Consider the following 24440-nt stretch of genomic DNA (forward strand, 5'->3'; position numbering starts at 1 on the left):
ACGTCTTGGGCCTCAGCGACCATTCCACTCGAGGGGTCCACGCCGCAGGGGCGTTTGCACACTCTAAGGCCGAAAAAGGATCCTGACTGCGAAAGCGGCAGGACCTCACACTAAGTGGTTGGGGTTGCCCCTCAGGTTTGCCTTTTTTGTGCCATCCCCGTTCCAGTCAACAAAAGGCTGCACAGGCCCCGATAGGAACCCACCTTGAGGAGAATACCCCCCACTTCATGCGTGCCTCCTACCGCCCAAGGCAAGCACGCCTTGGCTGTTCTTCTTGATGGTAGTGAAGTCCCCTAATCCTGCTTCTGAGATGACTCATTTTAAGCCTAGGTTTATGACCAAACTGACTAATCCCTCTGGTGGGCCACAAGCACTTAATTTATATCATCTTGCTCAATCATTTGGTTAGAGTTTTTGCATTTTTATGGTGAAGGACAATACAAGGGCATCTGACTGTATTGATCTCAACAAATTGTGGCTAACCTTGAAAAGAATGGGAATCCCAGAACACTTAATTGTGCTCATGCAAAACCTATACTTGCACCAGGAAGCAGTTGTTAATACAGAACAAGGAAACACTGTATGGTTCAAAATTAGGAAAGGTGTAAGCTAGGGATCATCCTATCTCCATACCTTTTCAATCTATTGGCAGAACAGATAATTTAGGAGGCTGGGTTCTATGAGGAGGAGTGTGTCATCAAGTTTGGAGAAAAATTCACCACCAACCTATGTTGTGCTGATGACACAACCTTGAAGACCTGAGATGTTTGCTGTAGAAGAACAAGGACTGCACTCTTCTATATGGATTGAAGCTCAACAAAAAGAAAACAAAGATTCTCACTACTGGCCAGTTGGCAGCATCATGATAGATGGAGAAGGGATTGAGATTAACAGTTTCTGCTTACTTGGTTCCACAATCAGCACTCTTGGCACCAGCAGTCAGGAAATCAAAAGACAAATTGCATTGGGAAAATCTACTGTCAGGGACTTCTCCAGAATACTGAAGAGCAACGATGTCAGTTTGGAGACTAAGGTGCTCTTGATCCAGGCCATTGTCTTCATAATTACTTGCTATGCATCATTGGACTGGACAATGCTAATAGAAGAAGAATTGATGCCTTTGAGTTGTGGTGCTGGAGAAGAGTATTGGACATACCATGGGCTTCCAAGAGAACAAAAAGGTCTGTCCTAAAGAGGATGAAAGCAAGTTGCTCCTTGGAGGCAAGGCTTTTGAAGCTCTGCTGCATATACTTTGGCCATGTAGCCAGGATGGACCAGTCCTTGGAGAAGGACATCAGGCTTGGAATGGTGGAGGGACAGTGCAGGAGAGGAAGACCCTGGATGAAATGAATTAACTTGTTAACTGGAGTAGTGGGGTAGATGTGTTGGTGACAATGAAATTGATTCAGGATAGGTCTGGGTTCAGAGCTGTTATAAATAGGGTTGCTATGAGTTGCAAGCAACTTGATGACACAAAACAACAAAAGACCTTTGTTAGAAAGGCCATAAAGAAGGAATGTGGATATTTTTATGAGATGCCTACCAGCATAGTTATCCCTGTCTCTGTCTCCCACTTTACAATTTCTCATTTTAGAATTATCCTAAAGAATATTTAAGAATATATAAAAACTTTGTAGGTGTCAAGGACTAGATAAAAATGAATTTTGAAAAAAATAACAAAATTTTGAAAACTGTAGGATGCTTCTTAAATGTCTTGTATGCTTTAAATTCTATCTTTGTTAACAAGTCTTTTTCAAGCTCTTACTTCATGCAGAACACTTTTCTGAGTATAGTGATAATTTAAAAAGTGTATATGAAAATGAACAGGTTCATCTTAGAGAGGATTAATCCAGGCTGCTCTTTGGAGGCAAGGATTCTGAAGCTTTGTCTGACATATTTTGGACATGTTGCAAGAAGGGACCAATCCTTGGAGAAGGATGTCATGCTTGGGAGGGTGGAGGGACAGCGCAGGAGAGGAAGACCCTCTATGAGGTGGATTGATTCAGTGACTGGGGTAATCAGGGTAGGTGTGTCAGAGACTGGTTGGCACAGGATAGAGAGCAGGGTTTAGGACTATTGTACGTAGGGTTGCTATGAATTGCAGGCGACTTGACGGCACGTAACAGTGACAACAACAACATATTCTTCCTACTGTCCAAGAAGAACAAGTTTTAAAATTGATCAATTAAATTATCATTTATTATTTCAATTGACCAGTGATTTATTTCCTTGTGTCTTGTGCTGTTTGGAGAGGAGGTGTAAAAATTAATAATGCAAGACTTAAGATACATGAAACAATTAGGAAAAAATGTAAGAGAGACTATGCTTTGTAGTTACCTAATTTTGGAAGCAAAATAATAGTCACTTTTGAACATTAAGAAATAGATAGGATTTAGATAGGTAGGAAGAATAGGAAGAGGGTGTTTTAGGAAATGGGAACCCAGCATTATTGAGAGTAGGAATGAGTTGTTGCATGCCATAGACTATGCATAAATGCAAGAAAAGTGAAATTGAGAGTGTCTTGATTGAGAGAATGAGTTTGATTACAATGGAAAATTTCTATTCTCTTTCTTGAGAGATTAGAAAATACTGCTCTATTTGAGACATGATAGGTGTGTTGGAGACAATAAGATTGGCAAGGGATAGAGCAGGGTTTAGGGTGGTTGTACATAGGGTCGCTGAATCACAAGTGACTCGATGACACATAACAACTTACTTAGACCAGGAGGCTGTCATCAGAAGAGAGCAATGGACTGCATGGTTCAAAATTGGGAAGGGTGTGCACCAAGGATGTTTCCTCTGGCTCCTTATTTTTTCCATCTGTATGCGGAACAGATTATCTGGGAGTCTGGGCTCTGTGAGGAAACTGCTCTGGAAATCTTCTATTTGGGCTCCTTAACTTCTTGATTTCTTCCCTTTGCTTTGACTTCTCAGCACTCTAGTGCAATATTCATAGTCTCTTCTGACATCCATTTTGGTCTTCTTTCTTTGTAATGAGTTTTTGCATTTTCATGAACTGTATTCTTGCTATCTTCCCACAGCTCATCTGGTCTTCATTCATTAGTGTTCAAGGCCTCAAACCTGTTCCTGAGTTGGTTTTTAAATTCAGGAGAGATAGACGCAAGATGAAACTTTGTTTCCTGTGGATATGATTTACCCTTCTTTAGCTTTAATTTGAACTTGCATATGAGTAGTTGATGATCTCTTCCACAATCAGCACCTTGCCTAATTTGCACTGCTGATATTGAACTTCTCCAATGGTCCCTTCCCCAGATGTAATCTGATTCTTCTGCATCCCATCAGGTGAAATCCATGCATATAGCCTGCATTTATGTTTCTTTTTTTTTTTAAATAATTTTAATGAACATTTACAGAGATTTTGGATTTCCATTCATTCATTGCGGCACTTCTCTCCCCGCCCAACCCTCCCCCCGCACTTATGTTTCTTATAAAAGGTATTTGCTAGGAATAAATCATTGCTTGTGCATAATTCTATCATTCTATCCCCAGCCTCATTTCTGTCACCAAATCCATATTTTCTGACTAGTGATCCTTTTTCCTGGTTCCCAACTTATACAGGGACCAGAGTACTGAAAAGCAACGATGTCTAGAGACTTAGTCTAGAGACTAAGACACATCTAATTCAGGCCATGGTCTTCACAGTTACTTGCTATGCATCAGAGAGCTAGTCAATGAAGATAACAGAAGAAGAATTGATACCATCAAATTGTGGTTCTGGAGGAGAATCTTGAACATACCATGGACCGCCAAGAAAACAAATAGGTCTGTCTTGGAGAGGATAAAACTAAATTTCCCCTTAGAAGCTAGGATTTTGAACCTCTCTCTCAGATACTTTGGGAATGTGGCCAGGAAGTACCAGTCCTTGGAAAAGGACATCAGGCATAGAAAGGTAGAGAGGAACAAGAGAGGAAAACCCCAGATGAGATAGATTGCTACAGTAACTGATGTGTTGGAATTAGTGAGACTGGATCAGTTCAGAGCAGGATTCAAAGCTTCTGTACATAGGGTTCCTATGGGTCACAGGCAACTTGATGGCACATAACAAGGACGAAGCTTTAAGAAAGCTGCACATGTTCTTCTGAGATTGGCAGGTACATGTAAAGAAAAACCTGGACACACAAGTAAATTAATGTGAACTTGAGAAAACTCCTTCTAGTTGGCTCCATTTTTCTGAGAAGGAGAAACTATGTATGGGACATGATCTGGTAGTGATGGACATTTAAGAGGCAAGAAAAAGAGTGGTAAAGTTGCTGGTTTATGAGTGACATTGAAATAAGTTTTATGGGGTAAATTGAAGGTTTAATGGTGTTTATCCTAGCAATTGTTATGGGTCACATAGGTACCACAGAGGATAAACTGTGAGCAGGTAGACAGTTTTAGAACTCTGAATTATATAATCTAAACTCAACTCATTACCATCTAGTTGGAATCAACTCATAGCTGACCCTTCAGTGGGTTTTCTAAGGCTGTAAATTGCACAAGAGGAGATTGCCCATCTTTCTTCTGTGGAGGCGCTGGTAAGGTGCTGCCTTTGGGTTAGCAGTACATCTCTTTGTGGACTGGACCACCAGAGCTCCCTAATGTATAATCTAGTGAGTGCAGAAAACAGGATGAAATTTCTAGTGTTTAAGCTTCGTATGCTTTCTTACCCTTTGCCTGTAAGAAAATGTAGGAAAAGTAAAAGTGGAGTTGTTTACTGGTTGGAGACAGATTGAACAGCGTTCTATAAAACGTCTGAGGATCAGGAAATTGATAGAGTCTGTTTCTTCATCTATAAAATGAGAATAAATAGTACCTACCTCTTGAGACTTAAATGAAAAAATATAGGTAAAATACATTCTTGTCTTGTAAGCAAACCAATATAAAATAATTTTTTTTTTTAAAAAAAAGCAGCTTTGTCTCAGTACAGAGCTGAGTATACAGTAAACGCTCAGTAATTATTGGCCATTGTTTCCAAAACCAGAACTACTGAAAGAATCAGTTGTTGTTGTTATGTGCTGTCGAGTCGCCTGCGACTCATAGCGACCCTATGTACAACAGCCCTAAACTCTGCTCTGTCCTGTGCCAGTCGCACTGTCTCTGACACTCCCATCCCAATTATCACAGTCACGAAATCAATCCACCTCATACTTGTCAACAAATAACTATGATATTGTGAGATAAGTGCTGTAAAAGAACCCTTCTTTGGAAAAAGGCTATAATGGTGGGAAGGTTAGAGGGTCAGTGAAGAGAGGAAGACCTTCATTCAGTTCTGTGGACACAATGACTGTCATAGTGGGCTCAAACATGAGTTGCACCTAACAACAACAATCTTCCATGAACATCTTCCATATATACAAAAATTCTCAACAAAATCTGAGCCCATGGATCCATTACTGGTGACAATATTAAAGAAAAATATACGTCTGTGATCAGGTGAGATTCAAACCATATGCAGAGATAGTTCAGAATTTGAAAAAAAAAATCCGTGTAATCCACAACATTAATAAAACAGAGGAAAAAACCTATATGATTAAATCAGTTGACCTGTGAAAATACCTTTTACAAAATCCTGTGAAAATACCTTTTACAAAATTCAACACTCTTCTTTCCTAAGAGAACTAAAAGTCAACAGAATTGGAATAGAAGGAAATTCTTCAACATAATTAACAACATACATATAAAATCAGTGGTCAGCAGTACTCTCATGGAAAGAGATTGAAGGCATTCCACATGTAAACAGGAAACACAGAAGGATACCCTTTGTTACCACTCCTATTCAGTATTATATTGGAAGTAATAGCCAAAACAGTAAGGCAACAAAAAGAAAAGATGTCCAAATTGGTAAAGAGAAAGCTGCCTTTCTTTGCAGATAATAGAATTCCGTATATTAAAATTCTCAAAGACTCAGCAAAGAAATTACTATCAAAGAGATGGAAGCAACCCAAGTACCTATCAACAAATGAATTGATAGAGCTCTTTTGGGATCCTCACTCTCTGAGCACAAGTCATCCAGTAGTATCACAACTGATACTCTACAGGATCCTGGTCCATCACTCACTAGTCTTCGCGACAGTGGCTGAGATCTTCTGTTGAGTCAGCATTTCCCAGGAGGAAAATGGATCACTCCCATCATACAGGGATGAGCCACATGGATCACAACAGTACTACTTCATCCCCATCTCCCTCCCATGGTGACATGATGCATATGACCTTCTACTTTGGCTTTAAGAATGTGGAACTATTGTTTTCTGATTTAGTCATCAATACAGTTGGAGAAATGGCGGGAGCTTTTGTAGCAGTGTTTTTATTAGCAGTGTTCTATGAAGGACTCAAGATAGCGTGTGAGAGCTTGTTGCGCAAGTCACACGTCAGCATCTGCTGTAATTCCATGCCTGTCCCAGGGCCAAATGGAACCATCCTTATGGAGACACACAAAACTGTTGGGCAGCAGATGCTGAGCTTTCCTCACCTTCTGCAAACAGTGCTGCATATCATTCAGGGGGTCATCAGCTACTTCCTCATGCTCATCTTCATGACCTACAATGGCTACTTGTGCATTGCTGTCGCAGCAGGGGCTGGCACAGGATACCTTCTCTTCAGCTGGAAGAAAGCAGTAGTTGTGGACATCACCGAGCATTGACATTAACATCAGACTCCTATTATGTGGTCTTATCAGTTGTAATAAGAAGCAGTTTGAGACTGGAAGACGTGATTCCTACTCCTTTCTTTTCTTCCTCCTTGTCTTCTTCCATACACACACACACACACACACACACAGCTCAACACAACAGTAGTCTCTTCAGTTCAAGTAGCAATCTCCCCACACTTTTTCCCTCCTATGAGATTCTCATTTTGAGGATACTCCAACCATGAGCTGTCATTTCCTCCCTATTTTAGACTCAAGCTATATGTTCTTGACTAATCCAGATAGCTGACATGATTTCCTAATTCACTGACATGATCTACTGTGAGGGTGTTTCTTGGGGGTTGATTTGTTTTGTTTTTTAAAACAGATGTTGCAAATTTGGTTTTGTTCTGGGTGAATGTTATTTACTTCAGCCAGGATTGACAGGATCTAAGGAAGAATCTTACCAACTAAATCTGGAACCCAATAAAAATTGTTTGTGGGCTCAAAAAAAAAAAAGATAGAAAAAGTAGGCATATAGTCACACAATGGAATACTATGCAGCCCTGAAAAACTAAAAAATATTATACCACATGAGTCACCCTCAAGGACATTATGCTGAGTGAAATAGCTCAGTCACAAAAGGAGTAATACTGCATAACACGACTGTTATAAAACAGAACTGACATGGGAGTTGGGGGAAAACTAAGAAAAGTGGGAAAATAATGAATAAATACTGAACTGGAACAGATGAAGGAAAGAACTGTTTAAAAGGAAAATATGATTAGGCATTATATGTACAATCATAGCCCAAAATAAGATGTATATTGCAGAGAGGACTAGATGGGGGAAAGATGTTTGTGCAACAGTGAATGAATATTTTTAAAAAATTGTGAACTAGGAGAGGAGGAAGGGAAGAAGAGAAGGTAAAATGAACAACAATGAATGAATAAAAATCTAACTTTTCTGTAAATGTTCATGAAAATCACAATTAAAATAAAGGAAATTACTATCTATGATTGACCCATTGAACTAAATGACAAGGTACAACATTAGTCAGATTCCACTACTGGAATAAAGATAATTCTGAAGAGGAAATATGGAAAACAGTGCCACTTACAATAGTCACCAAGACATTGTTGTAAGAAACCAAAGAGACTTACATAAATGGAAAAACATACCATGCTCATGGTCCAGAAAACTTCAACATTGTGAAAATGGTACTGAACAGAAAATTTCAAAAGGGAGCTGGGGTTGATAAAGCAAGATATTATAATGAAATGTGCAAAGAGCTAGAGTCAGATAATCAAAAGGGCCAAACTCACCCAGCATTTCTTAAACTGAAGAAATTGAAAAAACAAATTCAAGCCACAAGTGGCAATTCTTAAGGATTCTTTGGGCAGAACGTTAAATGGTCCAAGAAGCATTAAAAGAAGATGGAAGGAGTATACAGAGTCACTGTACCAGAAGGAATTGGCTGACACAAAAGAATTTCATGAAACAATGTATGAGCAAGAGCCTGTGGTGATGAAGGAGGAAGTTCAAGTTGCTATGAAAGAATTGGCAAAAAAACAAGGCTCCAGGACTTGGCGGCATACCAGTTGACATATTTCAGCAAACAGACACTGTCCTGGATGTGCTAACCAACTTGTGCCAAGAAATCTGGAGGACAGCCACCTGGCCAACTGACTAGAAAAGATCGATATTTTTCCCCATTCCAAAGAAAGGTGACCTGACAGAGTGTGGAAGTTATCGAACAGTATCATTAATATCACATGCAAACAAGATTTCTGCTGAAAATGATCCAAAAACAACTGGAGCAACACGTCAACAGAAAACTGCCAGATGTGCAGGCTGGATTTAGAAGAGGTCGTGGTACTAGGGATATTATAGCTGATGTTAGATGGATCTTGGCAGAAAGCAGGGAGTACCAAAGGAATGTCTATCTGTCCTTCATTGACTATGCAAAGGCTTTTGATTGTGTGGATCACAACAAACTGTGCCTCACTCTGAGAAGAATGGGAATTCCAGAACATTTGCTTGTGCATAAGTATTGGGAAAAGCCAGCTGTCAAGGACCTCTCCAGAGTACTGAAGAGCATTGATGTCAGGCTGGAGACATAGACTTCACAATTGTGTGCTATGTGTCAAGAGAGCTGAACAGTGACTAGGGATGATAAGAATTGATGCCTTGAGCTGTGGTGCTGGAAAAGAGTGTTGAATAGGCCGTAGATTGCTAGGAGAACAAACAGGTTTATCCTAGAGATGGTGAAATCAGGCTGCTTCTTGGAGGCAAGGATTCTGAAGCTTCGTCTGACATACTTTCGGCATGTTGCAAGAAGGGACCAGTCCTTGGAGAGGGACATCATGTTTGGGAAGGTGGAGGAATAGCTCAAGAGAGGAGGTTACTCAATGAGATGGATAAATTCAGTGATTGGGATAATGAGAGTAGGTGTGTCAGAGAGAGGTTAGCACAGGATAGTAGGGTTTAGGGCTTTTGTACATAGGGTCGCTGTGAGTCGCAAGCAACTCGAGGGCACATAACAACAACAACAACTTAACAAAATCAATCTGCAGATACTGTGCTGTCCCCATCTGGATCCTGACAACATTTTCCAAAGAGATGGAAAAATTAATCACCAACTTTGTATGGAAAGGAAAGAGACCTTGGGTAAGCAAACTGATACTGAAGAACAAAAATGAAGTAAGAGGTCTTACATTTCCTGATCTCAAAATGTACTACACAACCATAGTAATCCAAACAGATTGGTACTGGTACAGCAACAGGTCTACAGCATAAACCTCTACCTGTGGACAACTGATCTTTGACAGAAAGATATCCATTAAGTGGGGGAAAGACAGTCTCTAATAAATGATACTGGCAAAACTGGCTATCTTCTTGTAGAAAATGGAAATAAACTTATACCTCACACTATATAAAAACTCATCCGGGGCCATGGTGGAGGCTGGAGCATGGTGGCTGGATGGAGCGCCCTGGCCTCTTCAGCACCCTCTCCGGGTGGGTCTGGCCCCACTGTCCTGGCAAGCTGGAGGTGCCTCGGGTAGAGGTGGCAACAGTTGGTCAGCCCTGGTTTCCCAAGTGCAGTGGCTGGGGTGTGCCCAGTCTGAGTCCTGTGGCAGCACGGGCTCCACTAGTCTGAGTAGTGGGAGTGCCAGGTGGTGTCTTCCCAGCCCCGTCCATGATGTTCATGGCTGAGGAGGCCAAGAGACTGGTGGGCCCTGCAGCTGTGGAGAACCACGTGAGGAATAACCAAGTCTTGGGAACTAGAAATGGTTCTGCAAACGTCCATGCTGTGCAGCGAATAGCTCAAAGAGTGAAAAAAGAGAATCTGGACCTTCTCTGCATCCTCACTTCCTTCTAGGCGTGTCAGCTCATCTTGCAACATGCTTAAGGCTTAGTGACCTGGACTGACACCCAGAGATTGACCTCGCCATTCATTGATGGTGCTGATGAAGTAGTTGTGGACCTCAACCTTATCAAGGGCAGTGGAGGCTGCCTGACTCAGGAAGATTGTAGCCGGCTATCCCAGCTGCTTCATTATGATTGCTGATTTCAGGAAGGATCTTGGGGATCAGTGGCATAAGGGAATCTCCATTAAGTCATCTCAATGGCCTATGTCCCCATGAGCCAAGCTGTAACCCGGAAGTTTGGGGACACAGTTGAACTCCGAATGGCTGTCAGCAAGGCAGGTCCTGTGGTGACGGATAAAGGGAATTTTATCCTGGACTGGAAGTTTGACCAGGTGCACAAATGGAGTGACGTGAACACCGCTATCAAAATGATCCCAGGTGTGGTGGATACAGGCTTGTTTATCCGTATGGTAGAGTGAGTCTACTTCGGGATGCAGGATGGCTGGGTGAGCATGAGGGAGAAGCCTTTCCGCTGACCTGCAAGAGCAGACATGTTCACCCTTTGCCCCTCAGCTGCAGCTGGGGTGGACCTGACTGTCCCACAGCCTTTGCCTTAACGTGTCTCTGCCAGGTGGACAGCTGGTAAGGGTGGTAGGGACTCAAGTCAGTCTTCTGAAGTATTGTTATTAATGTCTTTTTAAAAAGAGAAACATAAATGTATTTTTACTACTGCAAACTTTTTTAAAAATAAAGTAGCACTTGATTTCATGTTTTATATGAAACATTTAAAAAAAAAAATGAAAGGGAGAGGCTCTTTAAAACCTTTGACTTAAAAAAAAACCTAAAAAACCTTTGACTTGAGTCTGTTCGGTAAGCTTCTCTGAACTGGGTTTTCAGAGTGATGAAAAGTAAACTAGTGTAATAAGTAGTTCAACCAACAGCGTTATTTTGATGCCTTACTGGAAACTTTGGGGTTTGTTTACTTGTCTGCCACGTGTTTGTTTTGTTCTTTTGGAAATCATAGAATATTCAGTACTTTTCTTAAATACCACAGTTCAAAGTCATCAATTCTTCTCTAATAACTTATTATCTTATTACAAAGATTTTGGATTTCCATTCTTTCATTGTTGCTCATTTCTTCCCTGCCCACTCCTCCCCCACTAGTTCACTCTTCTCTTTGAAAAGTAAAAGAAAAATTCTTTCATTGTTTTACAGTCCCTCCCCTGAGGTCCACTCCACTATGCAGCCTTCATTCTGGACTCCTGTCATGGCAATAATACCTAATCACATATCCCTTTTAAACAGTTTTCTCCCTCATCTGTTTCAATGCAGTATACATTATTTATCCCATCTTTCTCATTTCCCCCCAACCCCGATTTCAGTCCTGTTTTACAACAGTGGCACTATGCAATATTTGTCCTTTTGTGACTGAGATATTTCACTCAGCTTAATGTCCTCCAGGGTTACCCATTTTGAATAATATTGCATGAGTTCCTTGTTTTTCAATGCAATGTAGTATTCTATTGTGTGCATATATCACAGCTTCTCTATCCATTCGTTTGTTGCTGGGCACTTAACTCTTTGCTATTGTGAACAAAGCCACGATAAACATGGGTATGCATATATCTGCTTGAGTGGCAGTTATGGTCTCTTTGGGGTATATTCTCAGTAGTGGAATTGCTGGGTCAAATGGTATTTCTCTTTGCAACTTTTTGAGAAAGTGCCATACTGCCTTCCATAGTAGTTGCACCATTTTACACTTCCTCCAACACTGAATAAGTGTTCCAGTTTCTCCACAACCTTGCTAGCATTTGTTGCTTGATGTTCTGTTAAATTTTGCTATTTTGACTGGGGTGAGATGATATCTCATAGTTGTTTTGATTTGCATCTCTCTTAGAGCTAGGGATTTTGAACATTTCTTCATGTGCTTGTTGGCCATCTGAATGTCTTCTTTGCTAAGTGTCTGTTCCTATCCTGTGCCTATTTTTCAATTGGATTGTTTACCTTTATCTTGTTGTGGCGAGAACTACACATCCAGCTTCTTCAATCTTTAGTAAATACCAGAATAGCGCTAATGTTATATACAGTTGAAACTGACTCATAGCTGACCCTCCAGTGGGTTTTCAGAGGTTTTTATTCACATAGGAAGAGATTTCATATCTTTGTCTTGTGGAGCAGCTTGTGCTATAGGCCACCAGACCTCCCTAGCAGGAGGAATTAGTTAAACACAAGGGTAGACATCTGACACCAGTGTCAATCAGAAGTAAAACATTGTAAAGGACTAGTAAGTCTTTCCCTATAGATTTCAGACTCCATGTCTCTGAAATAAAAATACAGTTTTGTCTACAGGTAGAGAACAATCTGATAATCTGGTGTCTTACTGTTTGTTGTTGCGTGCTGTCGAGTCGAAACTGACCCATAACTAACTCTCTAGTGGGTTTTTAGAGGCAGTAAATTGCACAGGAGAAGATTGCTCATTTTTTCTCATGGAATAGTTGGTGGATTCATACCATTCTACTCTGGGATTACAGCACAGTTTATCACTTGGCTGCCAGAGCTCAGAGTTCTACCCTTTGCCCTAGTTTTATAATAAACAATAATGAAGCAATCCTAAGAATGCTTCCTAATGAATAAGAAGACAATCTTGTCCCAAAAGAATCTGAAAATTTATGAAGTTTCTTATTCTGATATTGATAATGATTATTATTTTAACAATAATTTAAATCTGTAAGGAACTCTTGTCCAAAACTTTAAAATATAAATATATATAACTATAACTATAAATATATCTCAATCGGTGGTTGACTTACTTTGCTGTTCTGGTGTCAGATATTAATTTTGTATTTAAAAATATAATTTAATCGTTTAGGAACCCATTGTCATTGAGTTGATTCTCAATGAAGACTAGAATTATAGGAAGAGTAGAATTGCCCATAGGTTTCCTACGGCTGTAATCTTTATGGGAAAATCCACTGTTAGGGATCTCTCCAGATTACTTTATTGAAGGATTTGCTGTCAAGGAGCTCTCCAGATTACTGAAGTACATTGATGTAAGTTTGGTTTTAGTTAATTTTATTTTAAAAAAATTTTTAAAATTGTGATTTTAACAAAAGTTTACAGAAAAGTTGGATTTTTGTTCATTCATTGCTGCACATTTTTCTTCCTCTCTTTCCTCCAGTTAACTTCCATTTTAAGAAATATTCATTTTTGCACAGTTTACTCCCTTCTCCCCTTCTTCTCTTCCTCTTCAAGTTCTCTTTGCAATGTGCCTCTTATTCTGGACCATTGTCTTACGGATAAGGCCTAATCACATATTGCTTTTAAACAGTTTTTTTCCCCTCAGCTGTTTCAATCCACTGTTCATTATCTATCTACTCTTTTCCTATTCTCCTTCCAACCCCATGTCAGTCCTGCTTCATAATAGTGGTGCTGTGCAGTATTTGTTCTTTTGAGACTGAGGCATTTCACTCAGCATAATGTCCTGCAGGGTCACCCATGTTGTGTAATGTTTATGAGTTCATTATTTTTCAGTGCTGCATAGTAGTCCATTGTGTGAATATACCATCCTTTTTCTATCCATTCATTTGTTAATAGGTACATGGGTTATTTCCATCTCTTTGCTATTATGAATAACACAGCAAATAAAGGAATGTGCATGTTTTAAAACTAAGCTGTGCATTATTCAGGCCATAGTATTTTCAGTCACATGCTGTGCATTTGAGAGTTGGGCAGTGAATAAGGGTGACCGAAGAATTGATGCCATTAAGTTGTGTTAGAGAAGAGTATTGATTGTCCTGTGGACTGCCAAAAGAACAAACAGCTAGTGCTCCTTGGAGGCAAGAATGGCGAAGCTTTGTCTCACATACTTTGGACATTTTACTAGGAGAAGCTGTTCCTTAGAGAGGGACATGATGCTTTAAAATGTGAGGGTCAGTGAAGGAGCATTTAAGAACCTCAATGAGATGGGTTGACACAGTTACTGCAACAGTGGGTTCAGCTGTGTCAGTGATGATAAAGATGGCACAGGACAGGGTTCAGATCTGTTGTTTATATGGTCACTATGAGTCCTACTTGACACAGTGGCACCTAACAACAACATTTATGGAAACAGACGATCTCATCTTTCCCCCACTGAGAGAACAGAGGGTTCAAAATGCCGGCCTTCTAGTTAATGGCCAGCACTTAATCACTGTACCACTTAGGGCTCCTTAGTTTAGAGTTACTTGAGAAATGACAGATCTTTCTTAACTCCTATGTTGTTGCTGATTGCCATCAAGTCAAGCATGAATCATAGTGTCCCCACAAATAAAAGGCCTGAAGCTTTTCTATAATTATCGTCATTTGTCAAAATTCATAGAGTTTCCAGAAGCATGTTGTTTAGGAAGTGGATGCCACTCCTGCTTTCAAATTAACTCATATAGTGATTTTTAATTTTTTCCCCCTAGTGAAGGTCCTAATAGAAACTGACAAAAGTGACTTTAGTTAATGGATTATTTTAGTATCAGTAGGTATTTTGAGAGTATTTAAACTTTTTGGCTATATCATTAATGAGTAAGTCATAAACGATAAAATTTTAAAACCTCAAACTCTACCATTCATTCAGAATCAAATGATAGCCAAGCCTCCATTTTGCTTCACAAACTCCTGAGTTACACGGTAACTTGTAAATTACGCAGAAAGAATCTTTTTTCCTACCCAGCTAGTCTTTGTTCTACAGAACTTTTGGTGGATTCTAACAGTCAGAGGCTTTGAGTTCAGTGGGGTCTTTGAGTTCACAGTCAAACTGCCTGCACACTATGCCATCTGAGCTGTTCTAGTAGGACATAGGTGGATTGAAACATAAATTTTCACTTAGCTCCCAGATTATTAATTTAGAATTACTGATGTGTGGATCTATTGATGGAACCTCTGCCTGGAGATATTTTTTTTTTTATTTTTTTTTTGTGTGTGTGTGTGTGTGTGAGTGTACCGTCAAATCAGATCTGACTGGTACAGGAGGAGATTGTCCCTCCTTCCCCGGCAGAGCATCTGGTGGATTTGAACCGTTGGAGATATTTTTTAATAAATGTTATTTTCTGATTTACTATTTCTTAGAGGCATACTAGTATTATCATTTTTAAAATTAATGCTCAAGATATCACTCTAGATGCATGAACCATTACAATGAATGTTAACATGATAAAATAGTTATTTAACATCATATTGAATTTCTAGTCTCTTCTACTATCCTCCTGTCACCTACTTTTGATAAATAAAAATACAAGCCAATTTAACATATTGTATGGCTGGAGTATATTGTAGAAGGAGTGGTAGTAGTGGTTATAGGGTAAGAAGAGTGGCGTTCCTGAGGCCTTTCTCTTCTGAAGAAGCCCTGGCTTACAAGCCTTCTGGAACAGGAACCAAAAGGAAGTTCCTGGAGTCTGGCGCAGAATTTATCCCCAAGTGTCTTTCAGTCCTTTGAAGTTGGTTTGAGGAAGGAAGCAAGGAGAAGCAGCTATAAAAAGAGTGAAGAGAGACCAGGATGTGGATTTGATGTGGTTATTTTTGGTTTGTAATCATGATACTTCCATTACAGGAATGTTAAGGACTCCAGTATAAACAAGGAAGGATTCTAAAGGCAGTATAAATAAAATTATTTTCTATAGCAATTTGAGGGAGAGCTAAAACAGAAATAGGTTGTAATTTTTAAAATTTTATGTTTTATAAATTTGGTAGCCTTAGATCATAATAGATCATTTAACAGCTGTTTTATAGTGTTGACTTTTTGCCAGATCCTGTATTAGATACTTGATATGTACTGATGGGTGCAACATTTTTAACTCTGCTCCTGTGAAATTCACACTCAGAAACTTTTGGTCACAAACTGAGCCGATTTTGTGTGGGAAAGAGATATTGGTTAGCACATTTGACGAAATTAATTTGTTTGGACATACATGGTGGGCAAATAGGATCCTATGGAAGGCTTTCCTAGTACTAAAAGAATGAGCAGATATTCTCATTGTGATGGGTATTTCAGAGTGTAGGAAAAGTATGCACAACTGCTGTGTAGAAGAAAAAAAAAGAGTAGTGTGAAGAATACATATAAGGCCAGTGGGGAGCGTGGAGCTGAGTATAAGTGCAAAGTGGAATTGTTGAGCTAGACTACCAAGACTTAGAGATGGTATGTCGTTGAATCTTTGAGGGTTTTATTTCTTTGATTTTTTTTTTTTTACTTTTTTAACAGAAAATTTTAAAAAGTAGCAGTATAATAATAAATGCAATCTTTGCTTCTTTTGGCTTTAATCACTTTGTTAAGTTTTATTTAATCCACTCTCTCTAGTTGGGAGTTTGGAAACAGTGGAATACATTTGAAGAGTTTTAATAAAAGAAGGTTAAGTTTGACCAGCTATTTATTTTGAAAGATTTCTCAGGGTGCAGAATAGAAAATAGATTGGAAGAAGGGTTACAGATAATTTGGATACCCATTTAGTCTGTCTACTCTAGAAACCCAGTCAAGGGATAACAATACCTTGAATTAAGGCATTGGCAGTGTTGTAGAGAGAAGTGAGTAGATTTCAGACACATCTGGGAGAAAATCCCCTGGACTTGTTGCCAGATTGGATATGAAGGGTAAAGAGGAAAGAGATGACTTGAGTGACTCTTAGTTTTCTGACTTGAACAACTAGATGGTACCACAAGGTAAAATCAAGGTGCAGAAGAAATAAATCAGCTAGTTTCCTCATTTTGCCCCTCAAAGCTAGAATTCTGGGCCTTTCTGCAGATTTTAGGACACGCAAAGCTTCTGCCTAATGCCAGAAAACTAGTTTGAATTTCAATAGTGCACTCACTCAGCTCTCTCTGGAGCAGATTTGATCACGTTTAGGCAGAAGAGTGTTCTTGGGTGGAGATAACTTGAATTGTGCCAGAAAAAACCGGCTCAGCAACAACCCATTAAGGCAGGTACTAATTATAAGACATTTTTTAATGGAATATCTGTTTGGACTTTGAGTAGTACTTACCCTACTCTTTGCTTCTTTAAAATAAACCAAGAAAGATAAGGCACCTTTCTAAATTCTGTGTTCTAAGCCCTTATTAAATATATCTTCTTTTTTAAAAAATTAAAATCTTTTAGGTGGTACGTTGCTTCTAGGAAATCCCAGATTTGCTTCCAGGATTATGAATATTATATGCCATTTAGCACACTTATATGTGTTAATCATATCAAGAGAAGATCAGGATTAGAATCTCCAAGTCCTTAAAATCTCTTCCAGCTGCCTGATACTGCATCAGTTTCTTCCAGGCATATGCCACATTTATGACTAGCTTCACTTTTCTGTAAGAATTTTTAAATTCTAGTTTGATGTACTAAAGGAATAACTTTAAATAAAAGATTAATCATTTTAGATCAACACATTGCTTTATCTCAGAGAGACTGTAGTGTTTCTTTTTTAATTCTGTCTTTATTATTTTTTGTGTACCAGCGAATTGAATCTCCCTGGTACAGGAGGAGATTGTCCCTTGTTCTCCAGCAGAGCATCTGGTGGATTTGAACCATTCACCTCTGGGATTTCAGTGCAGCTTCTTGCCACTAGGCCACCAGAGCTCACTTGAGACTGTCTGTAGTTTTATTTGATGTTGTTCACTAAGTCACCTACTGTCATGTCATACGCTGTTTTTCTTTCTCACACCTATCTCTTTCTGTCTTACTATTTACATGACTTCCCATACTAAGTGGTGAATCCATGAGAGTCATGACCCACAGGCTAGTTCCAGGACATAGACAAAGATCTGATGTATACTATTGCAGTAACTATTTTGAATGAATAGATAAATATAATTTATTTGTATAGATTGATATCTGCTGTTGAATTGACTCTGACTTATGGCAACATTAAGTACAACAGAATGAAATGTTGCCCAGCCCTGCATCATCCTTGATTAGCCAGCTTGTTCATGTTGCGTGAGTCAACTCTCCAAGGGTCTTCTACCTTCATTGCTCCTCTACTTCACCATATATAATGTTGTTCCAGAGCAATTAGTTTTTCCCCTCTTGTGTCCAAAGTGATCAAGTCAGATAGTGTTCTTTTGTAAGCCACAAGGATTTTCATTGGCTAATTTTCAGAATGAAATCACCCATTTTGTTTTGGTATGAAAGGTTTGCTGAAATCTGTTTCTCTTGAGTAAGCCTGCTGTTATGTGAAATAACACATAATACAGCTTGCTTTCAGCATTCATAGCAACAGGGAGCAGCCACAGTGCAACAAACATATAAGAAAAGGATTATTTGTTATCAAAGAAATTATTTGGCCCTTAACATATATTAAAGTGTAAATTGCAGTGTAAGTAGACATTGTGGTTTATAGAGGTGTGCTCACGCTGGGTGATATTTGGTATTAAAGTCAAGATTGAAAAATAACTTTTTCTTTTGTCATTAAGTTTTTAAGTACAGGAGCATGCTCACATTATAGAAGAGAATTTTAATACAGCTTACAGATATGATATAAATTATTTTGAAAGAAATTTGCAGAATTCTATTTCTGTTACTTGTTAGCTTTTATTTCTATACTAATGTTCCTTTTATAGCCTATATATTCATCCTCTGACATATACAGTAAGTGATAAAGAATGAAAAATTTAAAAATAGAACCATTGAAATTCTTAAGGCTGCTAAGGAAGTTATAAAAACAAGATCCTTGTTCTTAATGAGACGTAATGTGTGCACACTTTTCCCACTAAAGACAGGAGCCAAAAGATTGAACTACTTTTTGAATTATTGGTACTTCAGCCTAGAAGTCATTAGTACCTGTTGGAAGCTTCTGTCTTGAGAGTACCCTTATTTGCCACTCAGCACTGACTTGATAACATAGTATGAGAATCAAATACACAAGACTTTCTTTTTAAACTCTTATTCAAGGGAGTTGTAAACTGCTGATCTTTGCTTTATGCATTTTTGTATTCTCTTTCTTTGCCAGATTTTAGTCAACTCTCTGAGTTAGGATACCTATTGAAATGTATATGAAACTTGGCTCTCTGGCTATTGGAGGCCCTGGCTACCTGGGAAGGAATAAAAAGAATACTTTGGAGTAGTCTTAAAAGGAAAACATCCAGATAAAGTAGTGGGTGCTCCAAATGGGTACTCCTTATGGAAGATGCCGTTTTTAACCTCTTCATTCTTCTGGCAAAACTAGTTGATTCTTCAGTCCATGATGTAATTCCTCTACTTTCTTTTCCTTTTGAAGGTATGAGAATATGGAATATGCTCTGAATTTCCTTTAGAGTGGTGGAGTTCAAATGTAGGACTTTGAGCAAGATTTTAATTTTCAGTAAAATGAGAAAAATAAAAACAGTGCATGTGTAAGTATAATGCTGGTTGCACAGTGGTTTAGAGGTAAACCGTTTGAACCGTAAGCCTCTTATTGGCCCCTGAATGGAAGAAACATGTGGCAGCCTGTTTGTGTAAGGATTTACAGCCTTGGAAGCCTCTGAGACAGTTCTTCTCTATCGTGTAGGGTTGTTTGAGTCTGCCTTAACTATCCAGCAACAGATGGGTTTTGGTTTTTTGGTATTTATAAATGCATTAGAAGAATATCTTGTGTTTTGTTTTAAAAGTACATGCTTATCAGTGTTTTCATTATTGAAAGATTATTACACTTGTGGACTGCATGATTATGAATGGTACTTGAATTCTCTTATCTGGCAAAAAAATATGATGGTGGCAGTTATTAGTATCATATTTTTATAAATGTTTCTTAATTATGAAATAAAAGATATTAATCAATACCATGTCCTGGATGGGCTGTTTCACTGATTGTTTTTTTAATAAATGCTTGTACTGTCAATCCATGTTAGTCACAGAACCCCTACAGGACAGGGTAGGACTGCCCTATAGGATTTCTGAAACTATAAATCTTTACTAGAGAAGGCTACCGTTTATTTCTCCTGTGGAACAGCTGGTGGGTACAAATGACTGACCTTTTGTTCAGCAGCTCAACATTTAACCCACTTTGTCACTTGGGTTTTTGTGGTGCTATCAGTGGTACAAAAATATGAATGAAACTCTGGCACTGTATGAAAGATCTTCTGATTTATTAGAAGAGGGGGAATGTCACTTTCTCTATGAAGTTTGACAAAAGAGATGGCATTTGTTCTAAACTTCATAGAAGTAAAATTTGTATATTGACCTCCAGTTGTGGAGGGAAATAAGAGATTGAACTTTTTTTTTGGAAATTATACCAAAAAGGGGGTTTTGCTTTAAAGTGGATAGAAAACCTTAATGTTGTTGTTGTTGTTATGTACCATCGAGTCCCTTGGGACTCAGCGACCCTATGTACAACAGCCCCAAACCTTGCTCGGTCCTGTGCCAATTGCACTGTCTCCGATACATCTATCCCAATTACCGCGGTCACTGAATCAGTCCACCTCATAAAGTGTCTTCCTCTCCTGCGCTGTCCCTCCACACTCCCAAGCATGATGTCCCTGTCCAAGGACAGGTCCCTCCTTACAACATGTCCAAAGTGTGTCAAACAAAGCTTCAGAATCCTTGCCTCCAAGGAGCAGCCTGCTGTAACCCTCTCCAGGATGAATCTGTTTTCCTAGCGGTCCATGGTACCCTCAATACTCTTCTCCAGCACCACAGCTCAAAGGCATCAATTCTCCTTCATTACTCCCTAGTCATTGTCCCACTCTGACGCATAACAAGTGATTGCAAAGATCATGGCCTGTCATACCTTAGTCTCCAGGGAGACATTGCTCTTCAGAAAACCTTAATAAGTTCATTTAAATTAAGCTACATTTGCAGTGATTTATACTAAGTACAACTTAGGAGGCATTGCTGTTTCCCGTGTCTGTTATCCATTCTAACTTTTTAAATAATCTTAAAATACTTCCTAGGTTCACTCCTAAACTCATTGCCGCGGACCCAATTCCAACTCAGAATGGCTCTTCAAGAATGTGTAGAATTGAAAAAAAAAAAAAAGAATGTGTAGAATTGGTGGCCTAGTGGCAAGAAGCTGCACTGCAATCCCAGAGATGAGCAATATGAATCCGCCAGATCCTCTGCTGGAGAAAGAGAGACAATCTCCTATACCAGGCAGATCCGATTTGATGGCACACACACAAACAATAATAAAAAGAAATTTTTTTAAAAATTACTCTGTAGAGACTTGGGCTTATTGATAATTGAACACATAAACAGTTTATGACTGGCCCTTAGTGAAGATCGAGGCTCAACAACAGGAATTCAAGGATTCCCAAGGAGAAATGGGTGAGTCTCGTGGCTCCTAACACCCCCCACCCCCCCACCCCCCACCAGGGCCTGCGCAGCACAGCCGCTGCAGCTCCATGAGGCTTCCACAGCCAGAATCAATGGATTCCCTCACCCAGGATGGATGCTGGGCACCAGCCCTCCTCAAGACTGGTACAGTGAAGACATCACACTGCCACAAGGTGGACTTGTTCTGGAGAGAATTCTTGGAGCCAGGATGGCGGCTGTGGGGGAAGCGGGCGCCTGCCGGCCGCCCACACAAGAGGGGCCATTCACCGGCCCAGTGCCCTTGCGGTGGGGTGCTGGGCGGGGGGCATGCGTGCCCTGCTGGTCGCCTGTGTAGGAGGTGGGGGATGGGATGCATGACCGCCATCTGCAGGTTTGGGTTTCCTTGGACAGGCCAAAGAGGATGATTACCTATGCAATGGATTGCTGAAAGTCACTGTGAGTCTGATGACCTTAGCACTGGCAGCATGCACAAGAGGACCAACATCCTAAATGCACCACATATTCTGTTCTGTTGAATGCTTCTGCCAAAAGATGGTTAGACCTGGGGGGAGTCTGTTCACAATTCTCAGGTTCCCTTTATCATATATAAAGGGGAGGGCAGTGACACCTACTTCAAAATATAGTATGACCACTTATGGGGGGGGGGGTAAAAGTGGCAGTGCTGGAACTGGAAACACTATCCCTGACCACAGAGTCCTCAGTCAGGTGAGGGGACCAGACTGGGGTAGGGCCAATTGGAGGGGGAGTATACCAGCCAGCTCCTGGGAGGTGTTGCCCTGCTCGGGATGGGCTGCCCTTGGCCCCTGGCTTGGGGCAAGCTGTCGTGGCCCTCAGGGTGAGCTCCTCAGTCCCAGATTGTGCCATCTGACCCCTGGGTGGGGAAGGAAAAAAAAAAGAGTGCCTAGGGTATCCAGAGAATGTTACCTAGGCCACCTTCTGCCACCGTCCCCCTCCAGTAAACCTGAAAGCAACACCCTCAAAGCCCTTCTATTTGTAACTCACAAGTTTGTTCTCTCTAGGTTTGCTCCCTTTCCTATAGGTAACCTTAACACTGAGTTTTACTCCAGAATTGACCCTGAACCCAGAGCCAGTGACAAAAAGGAAATACAACTGACAGCTAAGGAAGCAAAGGAGGATGGAGCCTCTGGGTTCAACCAGCCATCCCCACTGGACCCACCTGGGAAAACACTTTGCAGTCCAGAGGGGAGCAAATAACAGGAAAATATATTTTTTTAAAAATTTTATTATTTTTGTGTGTGTGTACCGTCAAATCAGATCTGACTGGTACAGGAGGAGATTGCCCCTCCTTCCCCGGCAGAGCGTCTGGTGGATTCGAACCGTGCACCTCTGGGATTGTAGTTGCAGCTTCTTGCCACTAGGCCACCAGAGCTCCCCTGGAAAATATCTTCTAACAGAGCAAAAAGGCAAGCAGCTTTAACGCAAGACCACCAGTAAGGTGATAAAGCGTCCTCCCTTCCCCCCTTTACATCTATGCTCCTGTTCAGCATGAAGAAGCCAGAGAGTTGGCATCCAATTCCCAAATCAATAACACAGTTGGTTTAATTACCATTGGAAAATGCTTGTCATTCCTCTGTAGCATCTGGTCCCCACTGGACTCTCATCATTTCCTTCACCTGCTCCCCCCACCGACCAAACTGTGCAGCTCTGCAACTGTATCCTGGCCCATCCTCACCCTTCTGCCCCCAACCCTCACCTCCTTGTACCCCCAATATGTTTTTCCCAATAAAAAACAAACAAAAACCAAAAAAAAAAAAAAATTACTCTGTAGAATTGCCTAAGATGATTTCCAAAAAATAACATCTTTATAAGATTCATAGAATAAAAGAGTATCTCTGAGGATGATAGCCTTGGAAATCATGTTGGGCAGTTCTGCTCTGTCCTGTAGAATCAGTATGAATCAATATCAATCAACAGTAGTAGTTTGGATTTTTAATTTTCACTAGAGTGAATCATTACTGTAGTGGTTGAAGGGTTCCTACCCAAGTGTTTTGCACACTTTGCTGCTCTTGGTCTTCTCTGATATACAGTAACTCGTAGTTGTCTTGTTGGTTCTGACTCACAGTGACCCAAGTAAAAACAGCCTCGTAATATAACAATTTGGCAGCAATAAAAACAGCAAAGATACGTGTTACTTAAAATAGAGTGTAGTGGAGTTTAGTCTTACTTGAGAGCTTGACTTGTCAGTCAGCAGATACATTCCGTTTTTAACTTGCTATGGAAGAAGTAGGAACAGATCTGGAAAACAACCAGGAGTCTTTGCCATGTTTCCCTTCTTTTCTTACTATTTTTCTTAGGCCACTGGCCATCACCCACCAGCATAACAAATGCAGCTTTCTTTTTTACTATGGTGTGGCATAGTATATAACCTAATTAGGCTACTAAACAAAAGGTTGTTTGGTGGTTTAAATCCACCAGCTTCTTTCTGTTCAGGAGAAAGATGGGCAGTCTATTCCTACTAAGATTTATGATTTCAGAGACATGATGAAGGGTTACTATGAGTTGGAATCAACTTAATGGCAATAGGTTTGGGATAGAGTAGCAAGGTGAATAATGAGAGTGAAACAGTAAATGTCAATGTCGATTGGGAGGATAACTGAGAGCCTCATAAAATGACCAGGGAGTGTGAAATTAATGTAAAAGGAAATGACACTGAAGAACTTTAAACAGGGCAGCATCAGAATTAATGCCAGGCTTCGATCATGAGGTTATTTAGAAAAATTTTATTATTATTTCCACTATTGGAGTAATGAGAGTTAGGTGGGAAGAACTTTTCATTATTTCAGAAAACTAGTAGCTGGGTCAGTTGTAAGCTAGATGTAGAAGTTGTTATGTGTCATTGACAGTCTCATTGTCTCCAGCACACCTACCCCTGTTACCCCAGGTACTGTGCCTCCATCTCATCCAAGGTCTTCCTCTCCTTCACTATCCCTCCAGCCTTCCATTCATGATGTCCTTCTCCAGTGACTGGCCCCCTCTGGCAACATGCCCAAAGTATATGAAATGGACCTTCGTAATCCTTGCCTCCAAGAGCAGCTTGTTTTCACCCTCTCCAAGACAGACCTGTTTGTTCTCTAGGCAGTCCATGGTATAATGGTAAAATTGTTGTTGTTATGTGCCATCGAGTCATTTGCGACTCATAGTGACCCTATGTACAACAGCCCTAAACCCT

General features: G+C 40.1%; 1 protein-coding gene and 2 pseudogenes across 1 annotated transcript in view; all 3 read left to right on the top strand.

Annotated features, from left to right (window-relative positions):
- The window catches only part of NUDT3 (nudix (nucleoside diphosphate linked moiety X)-type motif 3), a 129549-nt gene that overhangs the window by 19915 nt on the left and 85194 nt on the right, over positions 1-24440 (top strand). The window lies entirely within an intron of this gene.
- LOC102855697 lies at positions 6119-6643 on the top strand (annotated as a pseudogene).
- Positions 9612-10535, top strand: LOC102876794 (annotated as a pseudogene).

This window comes from Elephantulus edwardii, unplaced genomic scaffold (genome assembly GCF_000299155.1).
Source record: "Elephantulus edwardii isolate Elephantulus edwardi_28Jun2011 unplaced genomic scaffold, EleEdw1.0 scaffold00017, whole genome shotgun sequence".
Taxonomy (NCBI): Eukaryota; Metazoa; Chordata; class Mammalia; order Macroscelidea; family Macroscelididae; genus Elephantulus; species Elephantulus edwardii.